Raw genomic sequence first — 20,787 nt, forward strand, 5'->3', positions numbered from 1 at the left:
TAAATGCCTGTCTCATTAAGGGCAAAAGGAGACTGTGGATCTCCCTCAGACTACCGTTAGCCTTTGGTGAAGGGAGGATTTCAATGAAGACTTCAGTCTCTTTACTCAATAGACTTTTCGCCTGAACAGGGACTTGAACCCTGGACCCTCAGATTAAAAGTCTGATGCTCTACCGACTGAGCTATCCAGGCTTTGAGAAGACCACCTCCTTGAGGAACTGATTAAGTGAGTTTCAAACTGAGTGGAATCCGGAAGACTCAGTTCATCATTAGACCTGTTTGTGTCAAGACTTCTGTGGCTAAGTTTAAACGAAGGTGTCCCAATAGAGGGGGCCTTAAGAAATTTTAAATTATGTGGATATTCCCAGGGATTCTAGTTACAAACGGGCTTGAACCAAATGCCTGTCTCATTAAGGGCAGAAGGAGACTGTGGAGCTCCCTCAGACCACCGTTAGCCTTTGGTGAAGGGAGGATTTCAATGAAGACTTCAGTCACTTTAGACAATTGACTTTTCGCCTGAACAGGGACTTGAACCCTGGACCCTCAGATTAAAAGTCTGATGCTCTAACGACTGAGCTATCCAGGCTTCGAGAAGACCTCCTCCTTGAGTGGACTGAGTGGAATCCCGAAGACTCAGTTCATCATTAGACCTGTTTGTGTAAAGACATCTGTGCCAAAACTTAAACGATGGTGTCCGAATAGATGGGGCCTTAAGAACTTTTAAATAATGTGGATATAAATGCCTGTCTCATTAAGGGCAAAAGGAGACTGTGGAGCTCCCTCAGACCACCGTTAGCCTTTGGTGAAGGGAGGATTTCAATGAAGACTTTTGTCACTTTAGACAATTGACTTTTCGCCTGAACAGGGACTTGAACCCTGGACCCTCAGATTAAAAGTCTGATGCTCTACTGACTGAGCTATCCAGGCTTCGAGAAGACCACCTCCTTGAGGAACTGATTAAGTGAGTTTCAAACTGAGTGGAATCCGGAAGACTCAGTTCATCATTAGACCTGTTTGTGTCAAGACTTCTGTGGCTAAGTTTAAACGAAGGTGTCCCAATAGAGGGGGCCTTAAGAACTTTTAAATAATGTGGATATAAATGCCTGTCTCATTAAGGGCAAAAGGAGACTGTGGAGCTCCCTCAGACTACCGTTAGCCTTTGGTGAAGGGAGGATTTCAATGAAGACTTCAGTCTCTTTACTCAATAGACTTTTCGCCTGAACAGGGACTTGAACCCTGGACCCTCAGATTAAAAGTCTGATGCTCTACCGACTGCGCTATACAGGCTTCGAGAAGACCACCTCCTTGAGTGGACTGAGTGGAATCCTGAAGACTCAGTTCATCATTACACCTGTTTGTGTCAAGACATCTGTGGCTACATTTAAACAAATGTGTCCCAATAGAGGGGGCCTTAAGAACTTTTAAATAATGTGGATATAAATGCCTGTCTCAGTAAGGGCAGAAGGAGACTGTGGAGCTCCCTCAGACCACCGTTAGCCTTTGGTGAAGGGTGGATTTCAATGAAGACTTCAGTCACTTTAGACAATTGACTTTTCGCCTGAACTGGGACTTGAACCCTGGACCCTCAGATTAAAAGTCTGATGCTCTACCGACTGAGCTATCCAGGCACCACAAAGACCACCTCCTGGAGGAACCGTTCATGTGAGGTCCAACCGGATTGGAATCCCGAAGACCCTGATTTTCCTGTAGCATTTGAGATAATGACAGATTATCATTATACCTGTTTGTGTCAGGAACTGATCAAGTGAGTCCCAAACTGAGTGGAATCCCGAAGACTAAGTTTATCATTATACCTGTTTGTATAACAGATATCTGTGGCTAAGTTTAAATGAAGATATCCCAATTAAGAGGGCCCTAAGAACTTTTAAAGTAACGTGGAAGTTCCCAGGGATTCGAGTTACAAACAGGCTTGAACCAAATGCCTGTCTCATTAAGGGCAGAAGGAGACTGTGGAGCTCCCTCAGCCCACCGTTGCCTTTGGTGCAGTGAGGATTTCAATGAAGATGTCAGTAACATTACTCAATAGACTTTTCGCCTGAACAGGGACTTGAACCCTGGACCCTCAGATTAAAAGTCTGATGCTCTACCGACTGAGCTATCCAGGCTTCGAGAAGACCACCTCCTTGAGTGGACTGAGTGGAATCCCGAATACTCAGTTCATCATTACACCTGTTTGTGTAAAGACATCTGTGGCTAAGTTTAAACGAAGGTGTCCCAATAGAGGGGGCCTTAAGAACTTTTAAATAATGTGGATATAAATGCCTGTCTCATTAAGGGCAAAAGGAGACTGTGGAGCTCCCTCAGACCACCATTAGCCTTTGGTGAAGGGAGGATTTCAATGAAGACTTTTGTCACTTTAGACAATTGACTTTTCGCCTGAACAGGGACTTGAACCCTGGACCCTCAGATTAAAATTCTGATGCTCTACCGACTGAGCTATCCAGGCTTCGAGAAGACCACCTCCTTGAGTGGACTGAGTGGAATCCCGAAGACTCAGTTCATCATTACACCTGTTTGTGTAAAGACATCTGTGGCTAAGTTTAAACGAAGGTGTCCCAATAGAGGGGGCCTTAAGAACTTTTAAATAATGTGGATATAAATGCCTGTCTCATTAAGGGCAAAAGGAGACTGTGGATCTCCCTCAGACTACCGTTAGCCTTTGGTGAAGGGAGGATTTCAATGAAGACTTCAGTCTCTTTACTCAATAGACTTTTCGCCTGAACAGGGACTTGAACCCTGGACCCTCAGATTAAAAGTCTGATGCTCTACCGACTGAGCTATCCAGGCTTTGAGAAGACCACCTCCTTGAGGAACTGATTAAGTGAGTTTCAAACTGAGTGGAATCCGGAAGACTCAGTTCATCATTAGACCTGTTTGTGTCAAGACTTCTGTGGCTAAGTTTAAACGAAGGTGTCCCAATAGAGGGGGCCTTAAGAAATTTTAAATTATGTGGATATTCCCAGGGATTCTAGTTACAAACGGGCTTGAACCAAATGCCTGTCTCATTAAGGGCAGAAGGAGACTGTGGAGCTCCCTCAGACCACCGTTAGCCTTTGGTGAAGGGAGGATTTCAATGAAGACTTCAGTCACTTTAGACAATTGACTTTTCGCCTGAACAGGGACTTGAACCCTGGACCCTCAGATTAAAAGTCTGATGCTCTAACGACTGAGCTATCCAGGCTTCGAGAAGACCTCCTCCTTGAGTGGACTGAGTGGAATCCCGAAGACTCAGTTCATCATTAGACCTGTTTGTGTAAAGACATCTGTGCCAAAACTTAAACGATGGTGTCCGAATAGATGGGGCCTTAAGAACTTTTAAATAATGTGGATATAAATGCCTGTCTCATTAAGGGCAAAAGGAGACTGTGGAGCTCCCTCAGACCACCGTTAGCCTTTGGTGAAGGGAGGATTTCAATGAAGACTTTTGTCACTTTAGACAATTGACTTTTCGCCTGAACAGGGACTTGAACCCTGGACCCTCAGATTAAAAGTCTGATGCTCTACTGACTGAGCTATCCAGGCTTCGAGAAGACCACCTCCTTGAGGAACTGATTAAGTGAGTTTCAAACTGAGTGGAATCCGGAAGACTCAGTTCATCATTAGACCTGTTTGTGTCAAGACTTCTGTGGCTAAGTTTAAACGAAGGTGTCCCAATAGAGGGGGCCTTAAGAACTTTTAAATAATGTGGATATAAATGCCTGTCTCATTAAGGGCAAAAGGAGACTGTGGAGCTCCCTCAGACTACCGTTAGCCTTTGGTGAAGGGAGGATTTCAATGAAGACTTCAGTCTCTTTACTCAATAGACTTTTCGCCTGAACAGGGACTTGAACACTGGACCCTCAGATTAAAAGTCTGATGCTCTACCGACTGCGCTATACAGGCTTCGAGAAGACCACCTCCTTGAGTGGACTGAGTGGAATCCCGAAGACTCAGTTCATCATTACACCTGTTTGTGTCAAGACATCTGTGGCTACATTTAAACAAATGTGTCCCAATAGAGGGGGCCTTAAGAACTTTTAAATAATGTGGATATAAATGCCTGTCTCAGTAAGGGCAGAAGGAGACTGTGGAGCTCCCTCAGACCACCGTTAGCCTTTGGTGAAGGGTGGATTTCAATGAAGACTTCAGTCACTTTAGACAATTGACTTTTCGCCTGAACTGGGACTTGAACCCTGGACCCTCAGATTAAAAGTCTGATGCTCTACCGACTGAGCTATCCAGGCACCACAAAGACCACCTCCTGGAGGAACCGTTCATGTGAGGTCCAACCGGATTGGAATCCCGAAGACCCTGATTTTCCTGTAGCATTTGAGATAATGACAGATTATCATTATACCTGTTTGTGTCAGGAACTGATCAAGTGAGTCCCAAACTGAGTGGAATCCCGAAGACTAAGTTTATCATTATACCTGTTTGTATAACAGATATCTGTGGCTAAGTTTAAATGAAGATATCCCAATTAAGAGGGCCCTAAGAACTTTTAAAGTAACGTGGAAGTTCCCAGGGATTCGAGTTACAAACAGGCTTGAACCAAATGCCTGTCTCATTAAGGGCAGAAGGAGACTGTGGAGCTCCCTCAGCCCACCGTTGCCTTTGGTGCAGTGAGGATTTCAATGAAGATTTCAGTAACATTACTCAATAGACTTTTCGCCTGAACAGGGACTTGAACCCTGGACCCTCAGATTACAAGTCTGATGCTCTACCGACTGAGCTATCCAGGCTTCGAGAAGACCACCTCCTTGAGGAATTGATTAAGTGAGTTTCAAACTGAGTGGAATCCGGAAGACTCAGTTCATCATTAGACCTGTTTGTGTCAAGACTTCTGTGGCTAAGTTTAAACGAAGGTGTCCCAATAGAGGGGGCCTTAAGAACTTTTAAATAATGTGGATATAAATGCCTGTCTCATTAAGGGCAAAAGGAGACTGTGGAGCTCCCTCAGACTACCGTTAGCCTTTGGTGAAGGGAGGATTTCAATGAAGACTTCAGTCTCTTTACTCAATAGACTTTTCGCCTGAACAGGGACTTGAACCCTGGACCCTCAGATTAAAAGTCTGATGCTCTACCGACTGCGCTATACAGGCTTCGAGAAGACCACCTCCTTGAGTGGACTGAGTGGAATCCCGAAGACTCAGTTCATCATTACACCTGTTTGTGTCAAGACATCTGTGGCTACATTTAAACAAATGTGTCCCAATAGAGGGGGCCTTAAGAACTTTTAAATAATGTGGATATAAATGCCTGTCTCAGTAAGGGCAGAAGGAGACTGTGGAGCTCCCTCAGACCACCGTTAGCCTTTGGTGAAGGGTGGATTTCAATGAAGACTTCAGTCACTTTAGACAATTGACTTTTCGCCTGAACTGGGACTTGAACCCTGGACCCTCAGATTAAAAGTCTGATGCTCTACCGACTGAGCTATCCAGGCACCACAAAGACCACCTCCTGGAGGAACCGTTCATGTGAGGTCCAACCGGATTGGAATCCCGAAGACCCTGATTTTCCTGTAGCATTTGAGATAATGACAGATTATCATTATACCTGTTTGTGTCAGGAACTGATCAAGTGAGTCCCAAACTGAGTGGAATCCCGAAGACTAAGTTTATCATTATACCTGTTTGTATAACAGATATCTGTGGCTAAGTTTAAATGAAGATATCCCAATTAAGAGGGCCCTAAGAACTTTTAAAGTAACGTGGAAGTTGCCAGGGATTTGAGTTACAAACAGGCTTGAACCAAATGCCTGTCTCATTAAGGGCAGAAGGAGACTGTGGAGCTCCCTCAGCCCACCGTTGCCTTTGGTGCAGTGAGGATTTCAATGAAGATTTCAGTAACATTACTCAATAGACTTTTCGCCTGAACAGGGACTTGAACCCTGGACCCTCAGATTAAAAGTCTGATGCTCTACCGACTGCGCTATACAGGCTTCGAGAAGACCACCTCCTTGAGTGGACTGAGTGGAATCCCGAATACTCAGTTCATCATTACACCTGTTTGTGTAAAGACATCTGTGGCTAAGTTTAAACGAAGGTGTCCCAATAGAGGGGGCCTTAAGAACTTTTAAATAATGTGGATATAAATGCCTGTCTCATTAAGGGCAAAAGGAGACTGTGGAGCTCCCTCAGACCACCATTAGCCTTTGGTGAAGGGAGGATTTCAATGAAGACTTTTGTCACTTTAGACAATTGACTTTTCGCCTGAACAGGGACTTGAACCCTGGACCCTCAGATTAAAATTCTGATGCTCTACCGACTGAGCTATCCAGGCTTCGAGAAGACCACCTCCTTGAGTGGACTGAGTGGAATCCCGAAGACTCAGTTCATCATTACACCTGTTTGTGTAAAGACATCTGTGGCTAAGTTTAAACGAAGGTGTCCCAATAGAGGGGGCCTTAAGAACTTTTAAATAATGTGGATATAAATGCCTGTCTCATTAAGGGCAAAAGGAGACTGTGGAGCTCCCTCAGACTACCGTTAGCCTTTGGTGAAGGGAGGATTTCAATGAAGACTTCAGTCTCTTTACTCAATAGACTTTTCGCCTGAACAGGGACTTGAACCCTGGACCCTCACATTAAAAGTCTGATGCTCTACCGACTGAGCTATCCAGGCTTTGAGAAGACCACCTCCTTGAGGAACTGATTAAGTGAGTTTCAAACTGAGTGGAATCCGGAAGACTCAGTTCATCATTAGACCTGTTTGTGTCAAGACTTCTGTGGCTAAGTTTAAACGAAGGTGTCCCAATAGAGGGGGCCTTAAGAACTTTTAAATTATGTGGATATTCCCAGGGATTCTAGTTACAAACGGGCTTGAACCAAATGCCTGTCTCATTAAGGGCAGAAGGAGACTGTGGAGCTCCCTCAGACCACCGTTAGCCTTTGGTGAAGGGAGGATTTCAATGAAGACTTCAGTCACTTTAGACAATTGACTTTTCGCCTGAACAGGGACTTGAACCCTGGACCCTCAGATTAAAAGTCTGATGCTCTAACGACTGAGCTATCCAGGCTTCGAGAAGACCTCCTCCTTGAGTGGACTGAGTGGAATCCCGAAGACTCAGTTCATCATTAGACCTGTTTGTGTAAAGACATCTGTGCCAAAACTTAAACGATGGTGTCCGAATAGATGGGGCCTTAAGAACTTTTAAATAATGTGGATATAAATGCCTGTCTCATTAAGGGCAAAAGGAGACTGTGGAGCTCCCTCAGACTACCGTTAGCCTTTGGTGAAGGGAGGATTTCAATGAAGACTTCGGTCTCTTTACTCAATAGACTTTTCGCCTGAACAGGGACTTGAACCCTGGACCCTCAGATTAAAAGTCTGATGCTCTACCGTCTGAGCTATCCAGGCTTCAAAAAGACCACCTCCTGGAGGAACCGTTCATGTGAGGTCCAACCGGATTGGAATCCCGAAGACCCTGATTTTCCTGTAGCATTTGAGATAATGACAGATTATCATTAGACCTGTTTGTGTCAGGAACTGATCAAGTGACTCCCAAACTGAGTGGAATCCCGAAGACTACGTTTATCATTATACCTGTTTGTATAACAGATATCTGTGGCTAAGTTTAAATGAAGATATCCCAATTAAGAGGGCCCTAAGAACTTTTAAAGTAACGTGGAAGTTCCCAGGGATTCGAGTTACAAACAGGCTTGAACCAAATGCCTGTCTCATTAAGGGCAGAAGGACACTGTGGAGCTCCCTCAGCCCACCATTGCCTTTGGTGCAGTGAGGATTTCAATGAAGATGTCAGTAACATTACTCAATAGACTTTTCGCCTGAACAGGGACTTGAACCCTGGACCCTCAGATTAAAAGTCTGATGCTCTACCGACTGAGCTATCCAGGCTTCGAGAAGACCACCTCCTTGAGTGGACTGAGTGGAATCCCGAAGACTCAGTTCATCATTACACCTGTTTGTGTAAAGACATCTGTGGCTAAGTTTAAACGAAGGTGTCCCAATAGAGGGGGCCTTAAGAACTTTTAAATAATGTGGATATAAATGCCTGTCTCATTAAGGGCAAAAGGAGACTGTGGAGCTCCCTCAGACTACCGTTAGCCTTTGGTGAAGGGAGGATTTCAATGAAGACTTCAGTCTCTTTACTCAATAGACTTTTTGCCTGAACAGGGACTTGAACCCTGGACCCTCAGATTAAAAGTCTGATGCTCTACCGTCTGAGCTATCCAGGCTTCAAAAAGACCACCTCCTGGAGGAACCGTTCATGTGAGGTCCAACCAGATTGGAATCCCGAAGACCCTGATTTTCCTGTAGCATTTGAGATAATGACAGATTATCATTAGACCTGTTTGTGTCAGGAACTGATCAAGTGACTCCCAAACTGAGTGGAATCCCGAAGACTACGTTTATCATTATACCTGTTTGTATAACAGATATCTGTGGCTAAGTTTAAATGAAGATATCCCAATTAAGAGGGCCCTAAGAACTTTTAAAGTAACGTGGAAGTTCCCAGGGATTCGAGTTACAAACAGGCTTGAACCAAATGCCTGTCTCATTAAGGGCAGAAGGAGACTGTGGAGCTCCCTCAGACCACCGTTAGCCTTTGGTGAAGGGAGGTTTTCAATGACGACTTCAGTCACTTTAGACAATTGACTTTTCGCCTGAACTGGGACTTGAACCCTGGACCCTCAGATTAAAAGTCTGATGCTCTACCGACTGAGCTATCCAGGCATCACAAAGACCATCTCCTGGAGGAACCGTTCATGTGAGGTCCAACCGGATTGGAATCCCGAAGACCCTGATTTTCCTGTAGCATTTGAGATAATGACAGATTATCATTATACCTGTTTGTGTCAGGAACTGATCAAGTGAGTCCCAAACTGAGTGGAATCCCGAAGACTAAGTTTATCATTATACCTGTTTGTATAACAGATATCTGTGGCTAAGTTTAAATGAAGATATCCCAATTAAGAGGGCCCTAAGAACTTTTAAAGTAACGTGGAAGTTCCCAGGGATTCGAGTTACAAACAGGCTTGAACCAAATGCCTGTCTCATTAAGGGCAGAAGGAGACTGTGGAGCTCCCTCAGCCCACCGTTGCCTTTGGTGCAGTGAGGATTTCAATGAAGATGTCAGTAACATTACTCAATAGACTCTTCGCCTGAACAGGGACTTGAACCCTGGACCCTCAGATTAAAAGTCTGATGCTCTACCGACTGAGCTATCCAGGCTTCGAGAAGACCACCTCCTTGAGTGGACTGAGTGGAATCCCGAAGACTCAGTTCATCATTAGACCTGTTTGTGTAAAGACATCTGTGCCAAAACTTAAACGATGGTGTCCGAATAGATGGGGCCTTAAGAACTTTTAAATAATGTGGATATAAATGCCTGTCTCATTAAGGGCAAAAGGAGACTGTGGAGCTCCCTCAGACCACCGTTAGCCTTTGGTGAAGGGAGGATTTCAATGAAGACTTTTGTCACTTTAGACAATTGACTTTTCGCCTGAACAGGGACTTGAACCCTGGACCCTCAGATTAAAAGTCTGATGCTCTACCGACTGAGCTATCCAGGCTTCGAGAAGGCCACCTCCTTGAGGAACTGATTAAGTGAGTTTCAAACTGAGTGGAATCCGGAAGACTCAGTTCATCATTAGACCTGTTTGTGTCAAGACTTCTGTGGCTAAGTTTAAACGAAGGTGTCCCAATAGAGGGGGCCTTAAGAACTTTTAAATAATGTGGATATAAATGCCTGTCTCATTAAGGGCAAAAGGAGACTGTGGAGCTCCCTCAGACTACCGTTAGCCTTTGGTGAAGGGAGGATTTCAATGAAGACTTCAGTCTCTTTACTCAATAGTCTTTTCGCCTGAACAGGGACTTGAACCCTGGACCCTCAGATTAAAAGTCTGATGCTCTACCGACTGCGCTATACAGGCTTCGAGAAGACCACCTCCTTGAGTGGACTGAGTGGAATCCCGAAGACTCAGTTCATCATTACACCTGTTTGTGTCAAGACATCTGTGGCTACATTTAAACAAATGTGTCCCAATAGAGGGGGCCTTAAGAACTTTTAAATAATGTGGATATAAATGCCTGTCTCAGTAAGGGCAGAAGGAGACTGTGGAGCTCCCTCAGACCACCGTTAGCCTTTGGTGAAGGGTGGATTTCAATGAAGACTTCAGTCACTTTAGACAATTGACTTTTCGCCTGAACAGGGACTTGAACCCTGGACCCTCAGATTAAAAGTCTGATGCTCTACCGTCTGAGCTATCCAGGCTTCAAAAAGACCACCTCCTGGAGGAACCGTTCATGTGAGGTCCAACCGGATTGGAATCCCGAAGACCCTGATTTTCCTGTAGCATTTGAGATAATGACAGATTATCATTAGACCTGTTTGTGTCAGGAACTGATCAAGTGACTCCCAAACTGAGTGGAATCCCGAAGACTACGTTTATCATTATACCTGTTTGTATAACAGATATCTGTGGCTAAGTTTAAATGAAGATATCCCAATTAAGAGGGCCCTAAGAACTTTTAAAGTAACGTGGAAGTTCCCAGGGATTCGAGTTACAAACAGGCTTGAACCAAATGCCTGTCTCATTAAGGGCAGAAGGAGACTGTGGAGCTCCCTCAGCCCACCGTTGCCTTTGGTGCAGTGAGGATTTCAATGAAGATGTCAGTAACATTACTCAATAGACTTTTCGCCTGAACAGGGACTTGAACCCTGGACCCTCAGATTAAAAGTCTGATGCTCTACCGACTGAGCTATCCAGGCTTCGAGAAGACCACCTCCTTGAGTGGACTGAGTGGAATCCCGAAGACTCAGTTCATCATTACACCTGTTTGTGTAAAGACATCTGTGGCTAAGTTTAAACGAAGGTGTCCCAATAGAGGGGGCCTTAAGAACTTTTAAATAATGTGGATATAAATGCCTGTCTCATTAAGGGCAAAAGGAGACTGTGGAGCTCCCTCAGACTACCGTTAGCCTTTGGTGAAGGGAGGATTTCAATGAAGACTTCAGTCTCTTTACTCAATAGACTTTTCGCCTGAACAGGGACTTGAACCCTGGACCCTCAGATTAAAAGTCTGATGCTCTACCGTCTGAGCTATCCAGGCTTCAAAAAGACCACCTCCTGGAGGAACCGTTCATGTGAGGTCCAACCGGATTGGAATCCTGAAGACCCTGATTTTCCTGTAGCATTTGAGATAATGACAGATTATCATTAGACCTGTTTGTGTCAGGAACTGATCAAGTGACTCCCAAACTGAGTGGAATCCCGAAGACTACGTTTATCATTATACCTGTTTGTATAACAGATATCTGTGGCTAAGTTTAAATGAAGATATCCCAATTAAGAGGGCCCTAAGAACTTTTAAAGTAACGTGGAAGTTCCTAGGGATTCGAGTTACAAACAGGCTTGAACCAAATGCCTGTCTCATTAAGGGCAGAAGGAGACTGTGGAGCTCCCTCAGACCACCGTTAGCCTTTGGTGAAGGGAGGATTTCATTGAAGACTTCAGTCACTTTAGACAATTGACTTTTCGCCTGAACTGGGACTTGAACCCTGGACCCTCAGATTAAAAGTCTGATGCTCTACCGACTGAGCTATCCAGGCATCACAAAGACCACCTCCTGGAGGAACCGTTCATGTGAGGTCCAACCGGATTGGAATCCCGAAGACCCTGATTTTCCTGTAGCATTTGAGATAATGACAGATTATCATTATACCTGTTTGTGTCAGGAACTGATCAAGTGAGTCCCAAACTGAGTGGAATCCCGAAGACTAAGTTTATCATTATACCTGTTTGTATAACAGATATCTGTGGCTAAGTTTAAATGAAGATATCCCAATTAAGAGGGCCCTAAGAACTTTTAAAGTAACGTGGAAGTTCCCAGGGATTCGAGTTACAAACAGGCTTGAACCAAATGCCTGTCTCATTAAGGGCAGAAGGAGACTGTGGAGCTCCCTCAGCCCACCGTTGCCTTTGGTGCAGTGAGGATTTCAATGAAGATGTCAGTAACATTACTCAATAGACTTTTCGCCTGAACAGGGACTTGAACCCTGGACCCTCAGATTAAAAGTCTGATGCTCTACCGACTGAGCTATCCAGGCTTCGAGAAGACCACCTCCTTGAGTGGACTGAGTGGAATCCCGAAGACTCAGTTCATCATTAGACCTGTTTGTGTAAAGACATCTGTGCCAAAACTTAAACGATGGTGTGCGAATAGATGGGGCCTTAAGAACTTTTAAATAATGTGGATATAAATGCCTGTCTCATTAAGGGCAAAAGGAGACTGTGGAGCTCCCTCAGACCACCATTAGCCTTTGGTGAAGGGAGGATTTCAATGAAGACTTTTGTCACTTTAGACAATTGACTTTTCACCTGAACAGGGACTTGAACCCTGGACCCTCAGATTAAAATTCTGATGCTCTACCGACTGAGCTATCCAGGCTTCGAGAAGACCACCTCCTTGAGTGGACTGAGTGGAATCCCGAAGACTCAGTTCATCATTACACCTGTTTGTGTAAAGACATCTGTGGCTAAGTTTAAACGAAGGTGTCCCAATAGAGGGGGCCTTAAGAACTTTTAAATAATGTGGATATAAATGCCTGTCTCATTAAGGGCAAAAGGAGACTGTGGAGCTCCCTCAGACTACCGTTAGCCTTTGGTGAAGGGAGGATTTCAATGAAGACTTCAGTCTCTTTACTCAATAGACTTTTCGCCTGAACAGGGACTTGAACCCTGGACCCTCAGATTAAAAGTCTGATGCTCTACCGACTGAGCTATCCAGGCTTTGAGAAGACCACCTCCTTGAGGAACTGATTAAGTGAGTTTCAAACTGAGTGGAATCCGGAAGACTCAGTTCATCATTAGACCTGTTTGTGTCAAGACTTCTGTGGCTAAGTTTAAACGAAGGTGTCCCAATAGAGGGGGCCTTAAGAACTTTTAAATTATGTGGATATTCCCAGGGATTCTAGTTACAAACGGGCTTGAACCAAATGCCTGTCTCATTAAGGGCAGAAGGAGACTGTGGAGCTCCCTCAGACCACCGTTAGCCTTTGGTGAAGGGAGGATTTCAATGAAGACTTCAGTCACTGTAGACAATTGACTTTTCGCCTGAACAGGGACTTGAACCCTGGACCCTCAGATTAAAAGTCTGATACTCTAACGACTGAGCTATCCAGGCTTCGAGAAGACCTCCTCCTTGAGTGGACTGAGTGGAATCCCGAAGACTCAGTTCATCATTAGACCTGTTTGTGTAACGACATCTGTGCCAAAACTTAAACGATGGTGTCCGAATAGATGGGGCCTTAAGAACTTTTAAATAATGTGGATATAAATGCCTGTCTCATTAAGGGCAAAAGGAGACTGTGGAGCTCCCTCAGACCACCGTTAGCCTTTGGTGAAGGGAGGATTTCAATGAAGACTTTTGTCACTTTAGACAATTGACTTTTCGCCTGAACAGGGACTTGAACCCTGGACCCTCAGATTAAAAGTCTGATGCTCTACCGACTGAGCTATCCAGGCTTCGAGAAGGCCACCTCCTTGAGGAACTGATTAAGTGAGTTTCAAACTGAGTGGAATCCGGAAGACTCAGTTCATCATTAGACCTGTTTGTGTCAAGACTTCTGTGGCTAAGTTTAAACGAAGGTGTCCCAATAGAGGGGGCCTTAAGAACTTTTAAATAATGTGGATATAAATGCCTGTCTCATTAAGGGCAAAAGGAGACTGTGGAGCTCCCTCAGACTACCGTTAGCCTTTGGTGAAGGGAGGATTTCAATGAAGACTTCAGTCTCTTTACTCAATAGTCTTTTCGCCTGAACAGGGACTTGAACCCTGGACCCTCAGATTAAAAGTCTGATGCTCTACCGACTGCGCTATACAGGCTTCGAGAAGACCACCTCCTTGAGTGTACTGAGTGGAATCCCGAAGACTCAGTTCATCATTACACCTGTTTGTGTCAAGACATCTGTGGCTACATTTAAACAAATGTGTCCCAATAGAGGGGGCCTTAAGAACTTTTAAATAATGTGGATATAAATGCCTGTCTCAGTAAGGGCAGAAGGAGACTGTGGAGCTCCCTCAGACCACCGTTAGCCTTTGGTGAAGGGTGGATTTCAATGAAGACTTCAGTCACTTTAGACAATTGACTTTTCGCCTGAACAGGGACTTGAACCCTGGACCCTCAGATTAAAAGTCTGATGCTCTACCGTCTGAGCTATCCAGGCTTCAAAAAGACCACCTCCTGGAGGAACCGTTCATGTGAGGTCCAACCGGATTGGAATCCCGAAGACCCTGATTTTCCTGTAGCATTTGAGATAATGACAGATTATCATTAGACCTGTTTGTGTCAGGAACTGATCAAGTGACTCCCAAACTGAGTGGAATCCCGAAGACTACGTTTATCATTATACCTGTTTGTATAACAGATATCTGTGGCTAAGTTTAAATGAAGATATCCCAATTAAGAGGGCCCTAAGAACTTTTAAAGTAACGTGGAAGTTCCCAGGGATTCGAGTTACAAACAGGCTTGAACCAAATGCCTGTCTCATTAAGGGCAGAAGGAGACTGTGGAGCTCCCTCAGACCACCGTTAGCCTTTGGTGAAGGGAGGATTTCAATGAAGACTTCAGTCACTTTAGACAATTGACTTTTCGCCTGAACTGGGACTTGAACCCTGGACCCTCAGATTAAAAGTCTGATGCTCTACCGACTGAGCTATCCAGGCACCACAAAGACCACCTCCTGGAGGAACCGTTCATGTGAGGTCCAACCGGATTGGAATCCCGAAGACCCTGATTTTCCTGTAGCATTTGAGATAATGACAGATTATCATTATACCTGTTTGTGTCAGGAACTGATCAAGTGAGTCCCAAACTGAGTGGAATCCCGAAGACTAAGTTTATCATTATACCTGTTTGTATAACAGATATCTGTGGCTAAGTTTAAATGAAGATATCCCAATTAAGAGGGCCCTAAGAACTTTTAAAGTAACGTGGAAGTTCCCAGGGATTCGAGTTACAAACAGGCTTGAACCAAATGCCTGTCTCATTAAGGGCAGAAGGAGACTGTGGAGCTCCCTCAGCCCACCGTTGCCTTTGGTGCAGTGAGGATTTCAATGAAGATGTCAGTAACATTACTCAATAGACTTTTCGCCTGAACAGGGACTTGAACCCTGGACCCTCAGATTAAAAGTCTGATGCTCTACCGACTGAGCTATCCAGGCTTCGAGAAGACCACCTCCTTGAGTGGACTGAGTGGAATCCCGAAGACTCAGTTCATCATTACACCTGTTTGTGTAAAGACATCTGTGGCTAAGTTTAAACGAAGGTGTCCCAATAGAGGGGGCCTTAAGAACTTTTAAATAATGTGGATATAAATGCCTGTCTCATTAAGGGCAAAAGGAGACTGTGGAGCTCCCTCAGACTACCGTTAGCCTTTGGTGAAGGGAGGATTTCAATGAAGACTTCAGTCTCTTTACTCAATAGACTTTTCGCCTGAACAGGGACTTGAACCCTGGACCCTCAGATTAAAAGTCTGATGCTCTACCGACTGAGCTATCCAGGCTTTGAGAAGACCACCTCCTTGAGGAACTGATTAAGTGAGTTTCAAACTGAGTGGAATCCGGAAGACTCAGTTCATCATTAGACCTGTTTGTGTCAAGACTTCTGTGGCTAAGTTTAAACGAAGGTGTCCCAATAGAGGGGGCCTTAAGAACTTTTAAATTATGTGGATATTCCCAGGGATTCTAGTTACAAACGGGCTTGAACCAAATGCCTGTCTCATTAAGGGCAGAAGGAGACTGTGGAGCTCCCTCAGACCACCGTTAGCCTTTGGTGAAGGGAGGATTTCAATGAAGACTTCAGTCACTGTAGACAATTGACTTTTCGCCTGAACAGGGACTTGAACCCTGGACCCTCAGATTAAAAGTCTGATGCTCTAACGACTGAGCTATCCAGGCTTCGAGAAGACCTCCTCCTTGAGTGGACTGAGTGGAATCCCGAAGACTCAGTTCATCATTAGACCTGTTTGTGTAAAGACATCTGTGCCAAAACTTAAACGATGGTGTCCGAATAGATGGGGCCTTAAGAACTTTTAAATAATGTGGATATAAATGCCTGTCTCATTAAGGGCAAAAGGAGACTGTGGAGCTCCCTCAGACCACCGTTAGCCTTTGGTGAAGGGAGGATTTCAATGAAGACTTTTGTCACTTTAGACAATTGACTTTTCGCCTGAACAGGGACTTGAACCCTGGACCCTCAGATTAAAAGTCTGATGCTCTACCGACTGAGCTATCCAGGCTTCGAGAAGGCCACCTCCTTGAGGAACTGATTAAGTGAGTTTCAAACTGAGTGGAATCCGGAAGACTCAGTTCATCATTAGACCTGTTTGTGTCAAGACTTCTGTGGCTAAGTTTAAACGAAGGTGTCCCAATAGAGGGGGCCTTAAGAACTTTTAAATAATGTGGATATAAATGCCTGTCTCATTAAGGGCAAAAGGAGACTGTGGAGCTCCCTCAGACCACCATTAGCCTTTGGTGAAGGGAGGATTTCAATGAAGACTTTTGTCACTTTAGACAATTGACTTTTCACCTGAACAGGGACTTGAACCCTGGACCCTCAGACTAAAATTCTGATGCTCTACCGACTGAGCTATCCAGGCTTCGAGAAGACCACCTCCTTGAGTGGACTGAGTGGAATCCCGAAGACTCAGTTCATCATTACACCTGTTTGTGTCAAGACTTCTGTGGCTAAGTTTAAACGAAGGTGTCCCAATAGAGGGGGCCTTAAGAACTTTTAAATTATGTGGATATAAATGCCTGTCTCATTAAGGACAGAAGGAGACTGTGGAGCTCCCTCAGACCACCGTTAGCCTTTGGTGAAGGGAGGATTTCAATGAAGACTTCAGTCACTTTAGACAATTGACTTTTCGCCTGAACAGGGACTTGAACCCTGGACCCTCAGATTAAAAGTCTGATGCTCTAACGACTGAGCTATCCAGGCTTCGAGAAGACCTCCTCCTTGAGTGGACTGAGTGGAATCCCGAAGACTCAGTTCATCATTACACCTGTTTGTGTAAAGACATCTGTGGCTACATTTAAACAAAGGTGTCCGAATAGAGGGGGCCTTAAGAACTTTTAAATAATGTGGATATAAATGCCTGTCTCATTAAGGGCAAAAGGAGACTGTGGAGCTCCCTCAGACTACCGTTAGCCTTTGGTGAAGGGAGGATTTCAATGAAGACTTCAGTCTCTTTACTCAATAGACTTTTCGCCTGAACAGGGACTTGAACCCTGGACCCTCAGATTAAAAGTCTGATGCTCTACCGACTGCGCTATCCAGGCTTCGAGAAGACCACCTCCTTGAGTGGACTGAGTGGAATCCCGAAGACTCAGTTCATCATTACACCTGTTTGTGTAAAGACATCTGTGGCTACATTTAAACAAAGGTGTCTGAATAGAGGGGGCCTTAAGAACTTTTAAATAATGTGGATATAAATGCCTGTCTCAGTAAGGGCAGAAGGAGACTGTGGATCTCCCTCAGACCACCGTTAGCCTTTGGTGAAGGGTGGATTTCAATGAAGACTTCAGTCACTTTAGACAATTGACTTTTCGCCTGAACAGGGACTTGAACCCTGGACCCTCAGATTAAAAGTCTGATGCTCTACCGACTGAGCTATCCAGGCTTCGAGAAGACCACCTCCTTGAGTGGACTGAGTGGAATCCCGAAGACTGAGTTCATCATTACACCTGTTTGTGTAAAGACATCTGTGGCTACATTTAAACAAAGGTGTCCGAATAGAGGGGGCCTTAAGAACTTTTAAATAATGTGGATATAAATGCCTGTCTCATTAAGGGCAAAAGGAGACTGTGGAGCTCCCTCAGACTACCGTTAGCCTTTGGTGAAGGGAGGATTTCAATGAAGACTTCAGTCTCTTTACTCAATAGTCTTTTCGCCTGAACAGGGACTTGAACCCTGGACCCTCAGATTAAAAGTCTGATGCTCTACCGACTGCGCTATACAGGCTTCGAGAAGACCACCTCCTGGAGGAACCGTTCATGTGAGGTCCAACCGGATTGGAATCCCGAAGACCCTGATTTTCCTGTAGCATTTGAGATAATGACAGATTATCATTAGACCTGTTTGTGTCAGGAACTGATCAAGTGACTCCCAAACTGAGTGGAATCCCGAAGACTACGTTTATCATTATACCTGTTTGTATAACAGATATCTGTGGCTAAGTTTAAATGAAGATATCCCAATTAAGAGGGCCCTAAGAACTTTTAAAGTAACGTGGAAGTTCCCAGGGATTCGAGTTACAAACAGGCTTGAACCAAATGCCTGTCTCATTAAGGGCAGAAGGAGACTGTGGAGCTCCCTCAGACCACCGTTGCCTTTGGTGCAGTGAGGATTTCAATGAAGATGTCAGTAACATTACTCAATAGACTTTTCGCCTGAACAGGGACTTGAACCCTGGACCCTCAGATTAAAAGTCTGATGCTCTACCGACTGAGCTATCCAGGCTTCGAGAAGACCACCTCCTTGAGTGGACTGAGTGGAATCCCGAAGACTCAGTTCATCATTACACCTGTTTGTGTAAAGACATCTGTGGCTACATTTAAACAAAGGTGTCCGAATAGAGGGGGCCTTAAGAACTTTTAAATAATGTGGATATAAATGCCTGTCTCATTAAGGGCAAAAGGAGACTGTGGAGCTCCCTCAGACTACCGTTAGCCTTTGGTGAAGGGAGGATTTCAATGAAGACTTCAGTCTCTTTACTCAATAGACTTTTCGCCTGAACAGGGACTTGAACCCTGGACCCTCAGATTAAAAGTCTGATGCTCTACCGACTGAGCTATCCAGGCTTTGAGAAGACCACCTCCTTGAGGAACTGATTAAGTGAGTTTCAAACTGAGTGGAATCCGGAAGACTCAGTTCATCATTAGACCTGTTTGTGTCAAGACTTCTGTGGCTAAGTTTAAACGAAGGTGTCCCAATAGAGGGGGCCTTAAGAACTTTTAAATTATGTGGATATTCCCAGGGATTCTAGTTACAAACGGGCTTGAACCAAATGCCTGTCTCATTAAGGGCAGAAGGAGACTGTGGAGCTCCCTCAGACCACCGTTAGCCTTTGGTGAAGGGAGGATTTCAATGAAGACTTCAGTCACTTTAGACAATTGACTTTTCGCCTGAACAGGGACTTGAACCCTGGACCCTCAGATTAAAAGTCTGATGCTCTAACGACTGAGCTATCCAGGCTTCGAGAAGACCTCCTCCTTGAGTGGACTGAGTGGAATCCCGAAGACTCAGTTCATCATTACACCTGTTTGTGTAAAGACATCTGTGGCTACATTTAAACAAAGGTGTCCGAATAGAGGGGGCCTTAAGAACTTTTAAATAATGTGGATATAAATGCCTGTCTCATTAAGGGCAGAAGGAGACTGTGGAGCTCCCTCAGACCACCGTTAGCCTTTGGTGAAGGGTGGATTTCAATGAAGACTTCAGTCACTTTAGACAATTGACTTTTCGCCTGAACAGGGACTTGAACCCTGGACCCTCAGATTAAAAGTCTGATGCTCTACCGACTGAGCTATCCAGGCTTCGAGAAGACCTCCTCCTTGAGTGGACTGAGTGGAATCCCGCAGACTCAGTTCATCATTAGACCTGTTTGTGTAAAGACATCTGTGCCAAAACTTAAACGATGGTGTCCGAATAGATGGGGCCTTAAGAACTTTTAAATAATGTGGATATAAATGCCTGTCTCATTAAGGGCAAAAGGAGACTGTGGAGCTCCCTCAGACCACCGTTAGCCTTTGGTAAAGGGAGGATTTCAATGAAGACTTTTGTCACTTTAGACAATTGACTTTTCGCCTGAACAGGGACTTGAACCCTGGACCCTCAGATTAAAAGTCTGATGCTCTACCGACTGAGCTATCCAGGCTTCGAGAAGACCACCTCCTTGAGTGGACTGAGTGGAATCCCGAAGACTCAGTTCATCATTACACCTGTTTGTGTAAAGACATCTGTGGCTACATTTAAACAAAGGTGTCCGAATAGAGGGGGCCTTAAGAACTTTTAAATAATGTGGATATAAATGCCTGTCTCATTAAGGGCAAAAGGAGACTGTGGAGCTCCCTCAGACTACCGTTAGCCTTTGATGAAGGGAGGATTTCAATGAAGACTTCAGTCTCTTTACTCAATAGACTTTTTGCCTGAACAGGGACTTGAACCCTGGACCCTCAGATTGAAAGTCTGACGCTCTACCGACTGCGCTATCCAGGCTTCGAGAAGACCACCACCTTGAGTGGACTGAGTGGAATCCCGAAGACTCAGTTCATCATTACACCTGTTTGTGTCAAGACATCTGTGGCTACATTTAAACAAATGTGTCCCAATAGAGGGGGCCTTAAGAACTTTTAAATAATGTGGATATAAATGCCTGTCTCAGTAAGGGCAGAAGGAGACTGTGGAGCTCCCTCAGACCACCGTTAGCCTTTGGTGAAGGGTGGATTTCAATGAAGACTTCAGTCACTTTAGACAATTGACTTTTCGCCTGAACAGGGACTTGAACCCTGGACCCCCAGATTAAAAGTCTGATGCTCTACCGTCTGAGCTATCCAGGCTTCAATAAGACCACCTCCTGGAGGAACCGTTCATGTGAGGTCCAACCGGATTGGAATCCCGAAGACCCTGATTTTCCTGTAGCATTTGAGATAATGACAGATTATCATTAGACCTGTTTGTGTCAGGAACTGATCAAGTGACTCCCAAACTGAGTGGAATCCCGAAGACTACGTTTATCATTATACCTGTTTGTATAACAGATA

The 20,787-nt window shown here is 44.7% G+C and overlaps 39 non-coding genes across 39 annotated transcripts; all 39 read right to left on the reverse strand.

The window, feature by feature from the left end:
• Positions 1-118: 118 nt before the first annotated feature.
• Positions 119-191, reverse strand: trnak-uuu. The gene has a single exon. It is a non-coding gene; the product is annotated as a tRNA-Lys (tRNA).
• Positions 192-512: 321 nt separating this feature from the next.
• Positions 513-585, reverse strand: trnak-uuu. Its single transcript has one exon. It is a non-coding gene; the product is annotated as a tRNA-Lys (tRNA).
• Positions 586-1,554: 969 nt separating this feature from the next.
• trnak-uuu lies at positions 1,555-1,627 on the reverse strand. Its single transcript has one exon. It is a non-coding gene; the product is annotated as a tRNA-Lys (tRNA).
• A 425-nt stretch (positions 1,628-2,052) lies between these two features.
• Positions 2,053-2,125, reverse strand: trnak-uuu. Its single transcript has one exon. It is a non-coding gene; the product is annotated as a tRNA-Lys (tRNA).
• A 609-nt stretch (positions 2,126-2,734) lies between these two features.
• On the reverse strand, positions 2,735-2,807 carry trnak-uuu. Its single transcript has one exon. It is a non-coding gene; the product is annotated as a tRNA-Lys (tRNA).
• A 321-nt stretch (positions 2,808-3,128) lies between these two features.
• On the reverse strand, positions 3,129-3,201 carry trnak-uuu. The gene has a single exon. It is a non-coding gene; the product is annotated as a tRNA-Lys (tRNA).
• A 969-nt stretch (positions 3,202-4,170) lies between these two features.
• On the reverse strand, positions 4,171-4,243 carry trnak-uuu. The gene has a single exon. It is a non-coding gene; the product is annotated as a tRNA-Lys (tRNA).
• A 425-nt stretch (positions 4,244-4,668) lies between these two features.
• trnat-ugu lies at positions 4,669-4,741 on the reverse strand. Its single transcript has one exon. It is a non-coding gene; the product is annotated as a tRNA-Thr (tRNA).
• A 628-nt stretch (positions 4,742-5,369) lies between these two features.
• trnak-uuu lies at positions 5,370-5,442 on the reverse strand. Its single transcript has one exon. It is a non-coding gene; the product is annotated as a tRNA-Lys (tRNA).
• Positions 5,443-6,943: 1,501 nt separating this feature from the next.
• Positions 6,944-7,016, reverse strand: trnak-uuu. The gene has a single exon. It is a non-coding gene; the product is annotated as a tRNA-Lys (tRNA).
• A 268-nt stretch (positions 7,017-7,284) lies between these two features.
• On the reverse strand, positions 7,285-7,357 carry trnak-uuu. Its single transcript has one exon. It is a non-coding gene; the product is annotated as a tRNA-Lys (tRNA).
• Positions 7,358-7,782: 425 nt separating this feature from the next.
• Positions 7,783-7,855, reverse strand: trnak-uuu. Its single transcript has one exon. It is a non-coding gene; the product is annotated as a tRNA-Lys (tRNA).
• Positions 7,856-8,123: 268 nt separating this feature from the next.
• On the reverse strand, positions 8,124-8,196 carry trnak-uuu. The gene has a single exon. It is a non-coding gene; the product is annotated as a tRNA-Lys (tRNA).
• A 426-nt stretch (positions 8,197-8,622) lies between these two features.
• trnak-uuu lies at positions 8,623-8,695 on the reverse strand. Its single transcript has one exon. It is a non-coding gene; the product is annotated as a tRNA-Lys (tRNA).
• A 425-nt stretch (positions 8,696-9,120) lies between these two features.
• On the reverse strand, positions 9,121-9,193 carry trnak-uuu. The gene has a single exon. It is a non-coding gene; the product is annotated as a tRNA-Lys (tRNA).
• A 268-nt stretch (positions 9,194-9,461) lies between these two features.
• trnak-uuu lies at positions 9,462-9,534 on the reverse strand. The gene has a single exon. It is a non-coding gene; the product is annotated as a tRNA-Lys (tRNA).
• Positions 9,535-10,162: 628 nt separating this feature from the next.
• Positions 10,163-10,235, reverse strand: trnak-uuu. Its single transcript has one exon. It is a non-coding gene; the product is annotated as a tRNA-Lys (tRNA).
• A 425-nt stretch (positions 10,236-10,660) lies between these two features.
• Positions 10,661-10,733, reverse strand: trnak-uuu. The gene has a single exon. It is a non-coding gene; the product is annotated as a tRNA-Lys (tRNA).
• A 268-nt stretch (positions 10,734-11,001) lies between these two features.
• trnak-uuu lies at positions 11,002-11,074 on the reverse strand. Its single transcript has one exon. It is a non-coding gene; the product is annotated as a tRNA-Lys (tRNA).
• A 426-nt stretch (positions 11,075-11,500) lies between these two features.
• On the reverse strand, positions 11,501-11,573 carry trnak-uuu. The gene has a single exon. It is a non-coding gene; the product is annotated as a tRNA-Lys (tRNA).
• Positions 11,574-11,998: 425 nt separating this feature from the next.
• On the reverse strand, positions 11,999-12,071 carry trnak-uuu. Its single transcript has one exon. It is a non-coding gene; the product is annotated as a tRNA-Lys (tRNA).
• A 609-nt stretch (positions 12,072-12,680) lies between these two features.
• On the reverse strand, positions 12,681-12,753 carry trnak-uuu. Its single transcript has one exon. It is a non-coding gene; the product is annotated as a tRNA-Lys (tRNA).
• A 321-nt stretch (positions 12,754-13,074) lies between these two features.
• On the reverse strand, positions 13,075-13,147 carry trnak-uuu. The gene has a single exon. It is a non-coding gene; the product is annotated as a tRNA-Lys (tRNA).
• Positions 13,148-13,415: 268 nt separating this feature from the next.
• Positions 13,416-13,488, reverse strand: trnak-uuu. The gene has a single exon. It is a non-coding gene; the product is annotated as a tRNA-Lys (tRNA).
• Positions 13,489-14,116: 628 nt separating this feature from the next.
• On the reverse strand, positions 14,117-14,189 carry trnak-uuu. Its single transcript has one exon. It is a non-coding gene; the product is annotated as a tRNA-Lys (tRNA).
• Positions 14,190-14,615: 426 nt separating this feature from the next.
• Positions 14,616-14,688, reverse strand: trnak-uuu. Its single transcript has one exon. It is a non-coding gene; the product is annotated as a tRNA-Lys (tRNA).
• A 425-nt stretch (positions 14,689-15,113) lies between these two features.
• Positions 15,114-15,186, reverse strand: trnak-uuu. Its single transcript has one exon. It is a non-coding gene; the product is annotated as a tRNA-Lys (tRNA).
• Positions 15,187-15,454: 268 nt separating this feature from the next.
• Positions 15,455-15,527, reverse strand: trnak-uuu. Its single transcript has one exon. It is a non-coding gene; the product is annotated as a tRNA-Lys (tRNA).
• Positions 15,528-15,848: 321 nt separating this feature from the next.
• trnak-uuu lies at positions 15,849-15,921 on the reverse strand. The gene has a single exon. It is a non-coding gene; the product is annotated as a tRNA-Lys (tRNA).
• A 268-nt stretch (positions 15,922-16,189) lies between these two features.
• trnak-uuu lies at positions 16,190-16,262 on the reverse strand. Its single transcript has one exon. It is a non-coding gene; the product is annotated as a tRNA-Lys (tRNA).
• A 628-nt stretch (positions 16,263-16,890) lies between these two features.
• Positions 16,891-16,963, reverse strand: trnak-uuu. Its single transcript has one exon. It is a non-coding gene; the product is annotated as a tRNA-Lys (tRNA).
• A 268-nt stretch (positions 16,964-17,231) lies between these two features.
• Positions 17,232-17,304, reverse strand: trnak-uuu. The gene has a single exon. It is a non-coding gene; the product is annotated as a tRNA-Lys (tRNA).
• A 268-nt stretch (positions 17,305-17,572) lies between these two features.
• trnak-uuu lies at positions 17,573-17,645 on the reverse strand. The gene has a single exon. It is a non-coding gene; the product is annotated as a tRNA-Lys (tRNA).
• Positions 17,646-18,411: 766 nt separating this feature from the next.
• On the reverse strand, positions 18,412-18,484 carry trnak-uuu. The gene has a single exon. It is a non-coding gene; the product is annotated as a tRNA-Lys (tRNA).
• Positions 18,485-18,752: 268 nt separating this feature from the next.
• Positions 18,753-18,825, reverse strand: trnak-uuu. Its single transcript has one exon. It is a non-coding gene; the product is annotated as a tRNA-Lys (tRNA).
• Positions 18,826-19,146: 321 nt separating this feature from the next.
• Positions 19,147-19,219, reverse strand: trnak-uuu. The gene has a single exon. It is a non-coding gene; the product is annotated as a tRNA-Lys (tRNA).
• A 268-nt stretch (positions 19,220-19,487) lies between these two features.
• trnak-uuu lies at positions 19,488-19,560 on the reverse strand. Its single transcript has one exon. It is a non-coding gene; the product is annotated as a tRNA-Lys (tRNA).
• A 268-nt stretch (positions 19,561-19,828) lies between these two features.
• trnak-uuu lies at positions 19,829-19,901 on the reverse strand. The gene has a single exon. It is a non-coding gene; the product is annotated as a tRNA-Lys (tRNA).
• A 268-nt stretch (positions 19,902-20,169) lies between these two features.
• Positions 20,170-20,242, reverse strand: trnae-uuc. Its single transcript has one exon. It is a non-coding gene; the product is annotated as a tRNA-Glu (tRNA).
• Positions 20,243-20,787: the final 545 nt, after the last annotated feature.

The sequence above is a fragment of the Trematomus bernacchii genome, unplaced genomic scaffold (genome assembly GCF_902827165.1).
Source record: "Trematomus bernacchii unplaced genomic scaffold, fTreBer1.1, whole genome shotgun sequence".
NCBI lineage: Eukaryota > Metazoa > Chordata > Actinopteri > Perciformes > Nototheniidae > Trematomus > Trematomus bernacchii.